Source organism: Manis pentadactyla, chromosome 7 (genome assembly GCF_030020395.1).
Source record: "Manis pentadactyla isolate mManPen7 chromosome 7, mManPen7.hap1, whole genome shotgun sequence".
In the NCBI taxonomy this organism is placed as follows: Eukaryota; Metazoa; Chordata; class Mammalia; order Pholidota; family Manidae; genus Manis; species Manis pentadactyla.
In genome coordinates this window covers 60243496-60255816 of record NC_080025.1, presented here as the reverse complement: position 1 = coordinate 60255816, position 12321 = coordinate 60243496, and the positions used below count along the sequence as shown (strand labels likewise).

Here is a 12321-nt window from a genome sequence, read left to right as displayed (position 1 = left end):
CGAGCACTTATTAGCAGCATACTTACAACCTTGGCGCGGTGAGCCTGGTAGATAAACTAAACTGTAAGTTCAGTAGGTATTGAATATTAATGGCAGCACGGCCTTGTCACAGTACGCTCGTTAACTTTTTAAATGATGTCGCAGACTCCAGATGCACCACAGTTCTCATCTAAATTTGCTTTAAAAAAAATTCTGGATGACGAAAGAAATCAAGATGACATTGTGATTCTGAATTTCCCCCAGGATTTTCTTTTTAAACTGTAGGATGAAGTTACCTTTTTCAAGAAGTATAGACAGATCGAAAGAGACTTCAGCAATGGTTGATTGAGCGAAATGATTCCTCTGTCAGTCCTCTGGGCCGTACCCACAGGTCAGAAACAAATGCCCTCCGTCAGAGACTGGGGGAAAGAGGTGGGTATATTGGCAAAGAATGTAAAAATTAAATACAGGCCCCAAATGCAGATATAACTGCTGGAAAATTAAGCCAAGATATATTGCCGTTAGAAAGTGGATGTGCTAGGGTGATACTGCAGGAATGTAAAGAATGTGATGTCAGGTGAGGACTTCACCAGCCTCAGGCTAGCTTGCAGCTGTTGCTGAATCATTCTGACTTAAGTGTGATTCAGAGCTAGTTGCACTGAAACTGCCCTTACTGAGTGGTACCTGGGTGCTTCAGGAAGGAAAGAGCGCTATCAACCCGAAGGCAAATTAAAGTTACTGCTCATAGGTAGGTTACAGTGCTCCTCACTAAGGAACTCGAGAAAGATGCCCTTGGATGTGTAGGAAAGAGAACCCTCCTAACACTGCTAATGGACTGTTAACTGGTGTAGCCAATATGGAAAGCAGTATGGAGGTTTCTCAAAAAAACTAAATGTAGAACTGCCATATACCCCAGTAATTCCACTTCTGGTCACTTACCAGAAGAAAACAAAATCACTAATTCGAAAAGATACATGTCCTCCTGTGTTTATTGCAGCATTATTTACAATAGCCAAAATATGAAAGCAACCTAAGCAGCCATGGATAGATGAATGGAAAAAGAAGAAGTGGTACATATATACAATGGAATATTACTCAGCCATAAAAAGAATGAAATCTTGCATTTGCAACATGGATGGACCTAGAGGTGTTATACTAAGTGAGTAAGTGAAAGACAAATATTGCATGATTTCACTTATATGTAGAATCACAAAACATGAAACAAATCAACAAAAAATTGAAATAGACTTGAATACAGAATAGACTAGAACACAGAATATGGTGGTTACCATAGGGGAAGAGGGTGGGAGATGGACAAAATAGGTGAAAGAGGAAAAAATTAGTGGGAATGTTCAATATCTTGATCTGGGTGATGGTTACATGGATAGAAACACATGTCAAAACTCAAAATTAATCGAGCCATACACTAAGATCAGTCCATGTTATTATATGTACCTCAATTAAAAAAACACATTTCAAAAAATAAAAGCATTTTCAATTGTAAAAATAAAAAGATGCCCTTTGTTCCTCTCACCCCAATGTGAGATTTTCAAATATATAGGAAATACATATTCAAATGGTATAACAAAAAGGCATAAGTGCAGATGTCAAAATAAGTCACCCCTAAATACTTCAACCTGCTCTTCTAAGAATAAGGACATTTACTACAGAATCCCAATATGGTTAGAATACTGAAGAAAACAGTTCGCTGATATCATTTAATAGTCAGTCCATATTCCAATTTCTATGACTATCTCAGGAATGTCTTGCACAGCTAGGGATAGGGGGAAAGATTTGTTTTCTGAACTAGGATATTATCTGATAAGGAAAATATTCAACACAGCCATCAAGGTCAGCAAACCACTTTTTCCTCCAGTTGGCAAAGCACTCCCAGCTCCTTGCTCCTCTCCTCCAGGCTCCTCTTTTGCCCTGCGCATGCCGAAATGCCACATATCAAAATAATATAAATTGTTCCACTAGCTTGTGCTCAGGGCTCAGACCTTGGGAGATTAGTCCCCTCTGAGCCCACAGGTGTAAAATAAACCTCAAAACTCCAAGACCTCCGAGTGCCGCTTGGTTCTTCTGTCAGTGACCCAGTCCAAGTTTTCTAGTATTTTCCGTAACATATCTAGCTCATGTGTTGCTTTGCTTATTATGTTTAAGAAGCAATTTGAAATGTTACCTTGATAACTCTACACATACTGATAATTATGAAGAGACAAGTGTTCACAGGGTTTTTCATTGAGAGCAGGTGCCTTAGGTAAGCACATCTCTGCAGACCAGGTTCAGGAGGAATGAATAGCCTTGACACAATGTTGAGACTATAACTGGAGCTGTATTAATTAAATAGTAATATTTATGCTTAATTCTGGAATACTACATAAACTTTATGGACTATATTATAATCCCTGCTCAACTCAACTTCTAAAGCTTAATGGTTGGATTTTTTTCTAGACAATGAAGAAAAGCTGTTAAACAATTTGTGTCATCCAGGCAAAACCTTTAGCTTGCCCTGTTTCATAATACAGGGCAAAATGACCCTTGCACCCTCTGCATTTCACTCATGGTTTAATTTTAGATCCTGACCTGCTAAACTGGGCTTTATTTCTCCTTCCCTTTTGCCACCCCTAAGAAGTCAGGCACTCAGCACATAATGATAGCTGTTAAAAGACAAGACCCAAAATGGAGTTACTGAAGCTAAGCCCTGAGATTTAATTACAGTTTCAGCTTCTACCAGAAATGGGATCTTAAACCAGTCAACCAGCACTAGTGAAGCGATCTGCTTGATAGGTCTTTGCTGCAACCCAGCCTTTTTTTGCTCACGTGACTTCCTCGTCCTGCCCCCTTCAGCCTAAGAGTGCCTTCATTTCCTACAGCTCCTTGGGGCTCCTTTCTGTCTGTTAGATGGGATACAACCCCAATTCATTTGTCATTGAATAAAGTCAGTAAGATCTTTAACATTCACTCAGTAAAATTTTGTTTTTAATATTAATTTTTAAATGCTAATTAATTCTGTAAAGAAGAGGGGCAAACACATACTGTTCCCTAAAAGAAGCTGATAGTCAACGTAACATTTCTGGAGACTTGTACTAAAGATGATTTTACCACTCAACAAAATGTTATATGCTACTTAAATTACCTCTGGGAAACCACATTCAAAACAGTTTTAGCATAATAGCTCTGATTTTTACTGTGAATTCTGTAATCAGTTCTGCCCCTACTTCTTCTAGCTCTAGGCTTAAAGGCACAAAGCACTAGAGAACAACTTGACTAGTTACTACAGGACTTTAATTTAGTGCATACTTACAGTGCCACCTGTGGAATTCAATGACTACTGTGTTCACCAGTAAAATCAGACTGACTGTTTTCCTGATTATTAAGAATGTATGGATAACTTGGGCAACTGTATCTAATCAGTGCTCTGATGTTAACTCCTCTTTGACCTTTGAAAATGCCTGTCCCACCTTCTCACTCCTACTCTCAAAAATGACTAAGTCTGGCCACTTGCAGTTGTAACATTCAGTGTTTCTATACAGGTTTGCAAGGGGGTGGGGGGGAAGATTAGGAAGACTGAGGGCTGATTAAAGGAGAGAGTTGGATTGTTCGGCCAAGCGTCAGCAAAATTTAACCTGGGGCCAAATCTGACCTGCCACCTAATTTTGCTTTGTTGATTAAATCTGTTTTTCAGAATGTAAAGTCCTCAAAATCCATACTATAGTGATATTTTTCTCTTGTTTGTGTTGAGGTAGACACCATAAAATTTACCATCTTAACCATTTTACATTAAGTATACAGTTCAGGAGTGTTAAGTATATTCATATTGCTGGGAAACCAACTTTTTCATCTTGCAAATCTGAAACTCTATACCCATTAAACAGCACTCCCCTTTTTTCCCTGCCCCCAGGCCCTGGTAAACACCATTGTACTTTGATATGTGGATTTGATTATTTAAATGCCTTATATAAATGTAATCATCCAGTATCTATCTTTTTGTAACTGGCTTATTTCACTTAGAATAATGTCTCAAAGTTCATTCCTGTTGTAGCAGTAGCATATGCCCGGATTTCCTTTAAGGCTGGATGATATTCTATTACATGTATTCAGATTTTTTTATCCATTCATCCATCAATGGACATTTGGGTTGCTTACACCTCTGCTACTCTGAGTAGTGTTGCTATGAACATGGCTGTGCAAATATCTCTTTGAGATCCTGCTTTCAATTCTTTTGCATATATACCCAGAAGAGAGATTGCTTGATCATATGGTAGTTCTATTCTTAATTTTTGCGGAACCTCCATACTATTTTTCCATACTGGCTGCATCATTTTACAATCCCACCAACAGTACACAAGGGTTCTAATCTCTGTACATCCTGTTGAGATAGGGCAGAGAAATGGAACAAGGGTCATGCCATTGTAAAATCTACTTAGCCTGCAAAAAGGCCCAGCTTATTCTTTAACTTAACTATATGCTGTTCTTCCTCTTCTTCCAGCCCCTTAATCAATTAAGTAACTTTGTAACCAGGACAGGAGATAGACCTTGAAAGTGTACATGAACGCTTGTGAATAAAGAATGCCAAGATCCCGGATCAGCAGTCACCTAAAATAACCCTATTATTAAGACAAAACTTCAAAGGAATTATGAATCACCTGTATACATCATGCCTTATGCTGACCCCTACCCAAAAGGCCCTATAAAACCCCAAACCCTCAACCCTTAGTGCCCCTCCCCTCTGAGGTCACCCGCACTCCCATGTGAGTGTGTCCTGTCTTATATCAAATGAACTTTCTTGTTGCATAAGCTGATTGCACCTGTCTCTGAACTCTTTCCCATGATAAAGATAAGAACTCACCAACCTCCACCCCTAGTGGTAAATGTCTTTGTCACTTTGCTATTTCATTTAGATTTCTAGTCTTAACACAATCTATTTCTCTCTCCTTGTTTTATTTCAGACCAGTAGGGAAGAGGAAGTTCTTAGAACATAGACTCACTCCTTCTGGTGCTCCGTGGCTCCCCAAGTCTTGGGGTGGTAGCGGCTTAGTTCCCACGCCATGCAGATTCAAGGGGACACTGGATGCCAGGTGACCCTGGCTTCAGGAGTTGGCAAGGGATCTGCCCTATGCCAAGCAGGAGTTCAGTGAGTTCTTTCCTCTCTCTGCTCTTCCTTGCACTGTACTGCTTGCACAGCTACGGCCATTCACTACTACTCTTGCTTTAATTCCTTCCTTCCTTACCTACACTTGTTTGTCCTGTTTGAGAATTCTTTTTTTTTTTTTTTTTTTTTTTGAGAATTCTTAATCAGAGTCAAGAATCCTCCCCTGTCCGGGTTGAGGTTTCATCTAGTGCTCAGGGAGAGACCTCCCCACACAGTTGCCAGACAACACTGTCAAAACTAATTTTGTTTTGTGTTTTTTGTGTTTTTTTTGATAGTAGCTATCAAAATGGATGGGAGGTGATATTTCACTGTGGTTTGATTTGCATTTCTCTGGTAATTAGCGATGTTGAATATATTTTCCTATACTTGTTGACCATTTGTAAATCATCTTTGGAGAAACTTCTACTCAAGTCCTTTAAATTGGGTTATTTGATTTTTTTGTGTTGAGTTGTAGGATTCTTTATATAACCTGGATTATTAACCTCTTATCAGATATATGATTTGCATAATTTTCTTTTATTCCCTTTCACTCCGTTGTGTCCTTCAGGCCCAGAAGTTTTAAGTTTGATATAATTCTACTTGAATATTCTTGCTTTCGTTGCCATAACCAAGTAATCACTGTCAAGTTCAATGTCGTGAAGTTTCTCTCTGTTTCTTTCTAATAGTTTTATAGTTTTAGGATGCCAGCTGTTTTTGTATGGCCTGAGAGCTAAGAATGGCTTTTACCGTTTAACATGGTTGTGGGAAGAGGGGAGAATATTTTTGACACATGAGAATTATGTAAAATTCAAATTTCAATGTCCATAAACTTTTGACACACAGCCAGCCACATTCATTTACACATTGTCACACAGCTTTGCACTACAAGGGCAGAGCTGAGTAGTTGCGACAGACATACAACCCACAAAGCCTGAAATATTTACTCTCTGACCCTTTACCAAAAAAGTTTGCTGACCTCTGGGTTAGGCTACTTTATGCCCTAGACTTTTAGTATTTGAGATGGGCCAGAAAAGATAGAGTCAAGGACTCAAGGACAAGAAGTGTGTTCTATATTTGAGAAAAAGTTATACAGATCTTCTCTTCTTTTTAAAAGCAGAGTTCATAGCCAAGGGAAATTTTTTGAGTCAGATGTTACCTTATAGCAAGGGCTAACAAAATAGGTACCCCATCTCAGCAGGTATGCAAGAAAAAAGAATTTGTTTTTAGACCTCAACATTTACCTTCTGAATTTGAGCTTCATAATGAATATATATATATCAGTATAGTAGCACATTATAAAATTTATAAATAAATATGGGATATTTGTATGGCATCCACAAAAAAAATTGGAAACCACTATAGATCTCCAAATTAGAGGGCAGTGTTAGTAACTGAAGGAGGCAGCTGATCCAAGGGAATAACTAAAAATTAAACCCCTTTGCTTAAGAGTAATTTTACAGACTACAGTTGTGAGCATACTTTGAATTTCATCTAGTATTTATCAGACTAGAAAACAGACACTAGCCAGGCATGGTATTTTCAGTTTTGTGAAAAGTAATATTTCTCTGATAATTGTCCATTTTATTTTTTGGTCAAAATGTAAAAATGTAATCTCCAAATAAACTCAGTATATAACGCTGAATGTTTGATGGTTTTAGAAAGAGGAATTCTAGCTTCTGAGCAATTGTGTTTTCTTTTCTTTTTTTTTAATTTTCAGATGAACATCACAGTGGTTCAACAATCCCCTTCCCCCTGCCCACATGCAGCCCCTCCCTCTTGGTAACCACTAGTCACTTCTCAGTGTCTGTGAATCTAATGCTATTTTGTTCCTTCTGTTTTGCTTTGTTTTTATATTCCACAAATAAGTGAAATCATATGGTATTTATCTTTCTCTGCCTGGCTTATTTCACTGACCATAAAATCCTCTGTATCCACCCAGGTTGTTGCAAATAGCAGGATTTCTTTTCTTTTTATGGCTGAATAATATTGTACTGTGTATATGTACCACATCTTCTTTATCCATTCATCTATTGATGGACACTTAGGCTGCTTCCCTATCTTGGCTATTGCAAACAGTGCAGATATGAACATAGGGGTGCAGATAGCTTTCTCCATCAGGGATTTTGCTTTCTTTGGGTAAATTCCTAGGAGTGGAATTCCCAGGTCAAATGGTATTTCTATTTTTAGTTTTTTGAGGAAACTCCATACTGCTTTGCACAGTGGTTACACCAATTGACATTTCCACCAGCAATGTAGGAGGGTTCCCCTTTCTCTGCATCCTTGCCAGCATTTGTTGTTTCTTGTCTTTTACATAGCGACCATTCTAACTGGTATAAGGTGATATCTCATTGTGGTTTTAATTTACATTTCCCTGATGATTAGTGATGTGGAGCATCTTTTCATGTGCTTGTTGGCCATTTGTATATCTTCTTAGAGAAGTGTCTTTCCAGATCCTCCACCCATTTTTTGATCGGCTTATTTGTTTTTTGGTTGTTGAGGCGTGTGGTTCTTTATATATTTTGGATGTTAACCCCTTGTCGGATTTGTCATTTACAAACATATTCTCCCATACTGTAGGATGCCTTTTTGTTCTGTTGATGGTGTTCTTTGCTGTACTGAAGATTTTTAGCTTGATATAGTCCCATTTGTTCATTTTTTATTTTGTTTACCTTTCCCAAGGTACGCATTCAGGAAAAAGTTGCTCATGTTTATATTCAAGAGATTTTTGCCTATGTTTTCCTCTAAGAGTTTTATGGTTTCATGACTTAAATTCTGGTCTTTGATCCATTTCCAGTTTACTTTTGTGTATGGAGGTAGACAGTAATCTAATTTCATTCTCTTGCAATTAGCTGTCCAGTTTTGCCAGCACCAGTTGTTGAAGAGGCTGTCATTTCCCGGTTGTATATTCATGGCTCCTTTATCATATATTAATTGATCATATATGCACACGTCTATATCTGGGCTCTCTATTCTGTTCCATTGATTTATGGGTCTGTTCTTATGCCATTACCAAATTGTTTTGATTACTGTAGCTTTGTAGTAGAACTTGAAGTCAGGGAGTATAGTCTCCCCAGCTTTGTTCTTTCTCAGGATTGCTTTGGCTATTCGAGGTCTCTTGTGGTTTCAAATGAATTTTAGAACTATTTGTTCTAGTTCATTGAATAGTGCTGTTAGTATTTTGATAGGGATTGCATTGAATCTGTAAATTGCTTTGGGCAGGATGGCTATTTTGACAATATTAATTCTTCCTATCCATGAGCATGGGATAGATTTCCACTTATTGGTATGTTCTTTAATTTCTCTCATGAGTGTCTTGTAGTTTTCAGAGTCTTTCACCTCCTTGGTTAGGTTTATTCCCAGGTATTTTATTCTTTTTGCTGCAATTATAAGTGGAGTTGTTTTCCTGGTTTCTCTTTCTGCTGGTTCATCATTAGAATATAGGAATGCAGCAGATTTCTGTGTATTAATTTTATATCCTGAAACTTTGTAGAAGCCAGTTATTAATTCTAGTAGTTTTTTGGTGGATTCTTTAGGGTTTTCTATGTATAATATCATGTCATCTGCAAATAGTGAGAGCTTAGCTTCTTTCTTACCAGTTAGGATGCCTTTTATCTCTTTGTGTTGTCTGATTGCTATGGCTAGTACCTCCTGTTGAATAAAAGCTGAGCAATTGTGTTTTGTATGTGGATTAATAGCTGGAAAAATACAGGGGAGAGCCTTAAGAGAGGAGGTGGCATTAGTCAGCCATTATTACTATCTGTTCCACCTGCAAAATTCTGTCTCCAAGAGCACGGAGATAGTACAAGTTAGTATGCTGCTCTTAACCATAAAACTTCAGGTGTATTTAAAAAAAAAGTGAAAGAAACTAAAGTAACCCATATGTATTTTGTGATTAAGAAGAATTAGTAGACTTCAGATGGTTTTTTTTTTGAGTGTTTATTCTTCATTTCACTTTTAAAACATAGCTAGCATTGAATATAGACTTCAGTTTTTAATCCTTACACTACTTACATTGTCAGAATAAATTCCATTGATAAATTAACCAGGAGAATTGAGAAAACCCACTGTGGTTTTCTCCAATGAAAGGCTCCCTCCCACACCTCAGGGATTCAGATCTGATTGGAATGAAGTCTTTGTGGGGCCACACTGATTACGGGGGCAAAAAAAATCACTCATTCTTTTGTTCTTAGGGGTTCTTTTTGCTAACATTCTCATTAGTTCCCATGCAGCTAAACTGCATGGTTACAATAAAAGACTGGTATTTAGAATAAAGGATCAGACATTTTCCAAAACCCCAAACATCAAAAACTATTCATGTTAAAGGCATTAAATCTTATTTACCCCCTTCACTCCAGCTAACATTTAGCCCTTATTACCTATCTTATTTAAAGGTTTGAGTGCCTAAAAGATCAGTGACCTAATGATTTGTGGGATTAACTGAACTTTTTATATTCAGTTTACTGCCCAAAGAAACTTGACTTGATTCCTCCCCGTTACGATGCTTTGCTTGGGCTGCTCTGTGCCAGGGAGCATACCTCTCACTTATGCACTGTTGTTCACAGCAGTGAGTATAGGTCAGGCCAGACCTGCCACTAACATACACAGAGCCCTAATTAACACAGGGATATTACCTAGGCACACATCTACATGTCTACTTTTTAAGAGTTTTTGACAGGCTGACAAATTCTTAAGTAGCTGGTATTCAATCCTCCTACCTTGATAAAGTATACTTTCATAAGACTGAGGAAGCTCAGTCCTTCAAGTTCTCAGCCTCCTCAGCATTCTCCACCAGACCCTGCAGGTCAAGCAGGAGAGCTGGCTGCTGTTCAAGCTTGCTCTATGTTCTGACAGCCTGGAGTTGACCCATGTGCTAGTTCCCATGTCCAAGTTCCACGCAGCAAAGAGCCACCACTCAGCCACCCCTGGATGCACTCGGCCTCCTGACCTCAGGAAGGTGGACAAGGGGAAGAGGTTGGTACAGGCCCTGGAAGCAGGCTTGGGACCATTCTGGCCAGACTCCAAATTCCTGGGCATCTGGAGGTGGCTAGAGGGAAGACTGGGTTCCAAGTAGACATGTCCCTGTGGCACACTAGGGAAAGCTGCTGCAAAGGAGGCCAGAGCAGGCTCTTGTTTCAGGCCCTGGAACAGGGGCCCCTCTTACATGGGGCTGAGGGTAGTACTGCTCTGCATCATCAGCATGTCCTGAATTGCACAGGCAGCCAATTCAGAATCAGAAACTGTGAACCTCCTGCATCTGTACATCAAAAAAGTTCACTTCCAGCAGTCAGCCAGTCACATGGCTCTGCTGTCAGTGATTCAGTGAACAAAAGCGTCAAAAGGAATCCTCTACCCTTTCAAAATTGTCAAACACATTTCTAATACAATGTTAATTCAGTTTGGATGGCACTTACTATGGACAGAGGGGGAAAAGACAATGGCCTTCTGCCCCTCAAGGATCAGACCAAACCCCTCAAGTACCTAATTCTCCATCGACTAACTAATGAGGGTTACTTGTCCCAGCCCTTCCCATTTACCCCTCAGTCCCAAGTCCACAGCCACAAACAGCAACGTGTTGTCCACATGCTTCCTATTCAGGAATAAAGAACACTGCTCTCTGGGATAAGCTGAAGAATCCTTCCTTTCCCCCTTAAAATATCCACCTCCTAATCCTAATTACAGAATCTGTGAATGTCACCTCATATGGTGAAACAGACTTTACACATGTGATTAAATTAAAGGTCATAAAATGAGATGAGCCTGAATTAATCAAGTGGGGCCTAAATGTAATCACAGGTGTCCTTATAAGAGGGAAGCAAGAAGGTCAAAGAGTTAAGAAGACAATGTAACAACAGCAGCAGAGATTGGAGTGATGTAGCCACAGCCAAGGAATGTGAGCAGCTTCTAGAAAGAACCAGGCCTGCCAACACCTTGACTTTAGCCCAGTGAAACTGACTCCAGCTTTTGGCCTCCAGAACTGTAGGAAAATTAATTTATATAAACCACCAAGTTTATGGCGATTTGTTATAACAGCAATGGAAAACTAATACACTCTTCCTTAAGTAGTCTTTGGAGTCTTACAGCAATATATATAAAATATTTGTCAAGTTAGCACAGAGATCTAACACCATACTATAATTTCTAGGTTGAGCTCTAACAGACCTAGTTTCTGGGCTTTATAAGACCAATCATCCCGACTGGTGCTGGAAGTCATGGCTGAGGCTTCAGAAAAGGAGAAGACCAAGTGTTAAAAGATTGCTTCTGTTCCAGCTGTGAATAAGCTATTAACTGCCTTGAGCCTTTAGGAGGTTAAACTACAGGATCACCAAGACCCTTCTAATTGTAAAATTCAGAGCTAGAACAAAACCAGTTCTACCTCTGAGCTTCATTTTCACCTTCCTGCCATCATGATCCCTCTCCAGGCTGCCATTCCAGGTTCCCTCTGTCCACCATGTGGTCTACATGTTAACCACACCCGTATCTGAGCTGGTGCATGCAATGCTGCTTCTGCCTGGAATTTTGTCCCTGCCTTTGACCCCTGAGCACTCCCTCAACACTCAAATCAAGAATCGCCATCTTGAGAAGCTCTCTCCCCTTCCCAAAGCAGAATGGTTATTTCTGCCTTGGTGCTTTTAGAGAACCATTAAAACAGTTACCAAATCACAGTGTGATTATTTCCATTTTTTCCCTCAAAACAGAATGTGCATTAGTCATATGCAGATACTCGGATCCATATTTATACTTCTAACACCTACTTCTGAGCTTGGTACACAGCAGACACTCACATTATGTCTATAAACTAAATAAATAGACGAATGGTTATTCCCTGAATTCTGGAGAGCCTGATTGGGGCTGGATGGGAAGTGGGGAAGGAAGGATGGAGATGAAGTACAGGAGGAAAGGAAATTTATGTTTCACCAAGACATCCAGAGCCCTAGAGAAAAGAAGGAGGTTGATTTATGTGATAATTTAATTCAAGGCTATCCTCAGATACTCATTGTACATGCAATTTAGCATCTCTCTTGACCTTGCTTCAAAGTCATCTTCTAAGTGGAGTTAACAGTATGAACTACCTCACACAGCAATCTGCTGATTAGAAGCTCTTAACTGGGGCAGATGGCAGACAGCCACACATGATTTGTCAGCTGTGCATCCTTGCATGCCTCTAGGCAGAAGCTACAACTGTACAATTTTATGATTCCCAGTTAACA

At 39.3% G+C, this 12321-nt stretch overlaps 1 long non-coding RNA gene across 1 annotated transcript; it reads left to right on the top strand.

The window, feature by feature from the left end:
• The first annotated feature begins 4849 nt into the window (after window positions 1-4849).
• On the top strand, window positions 4850-11773 carry LOC118916016 (uncharacterized). The gene is made up of 2 exons (XR_008998633.1): window positions 4850-5116; window positions 11256-11773. It is a non-coding gene; the product is annotated as an uncharacterized LOC118916016 (long non-coding RNA).
• The last annotated feature ends 548 nt before the right edge of the window (window positions 11774-12321 follow it).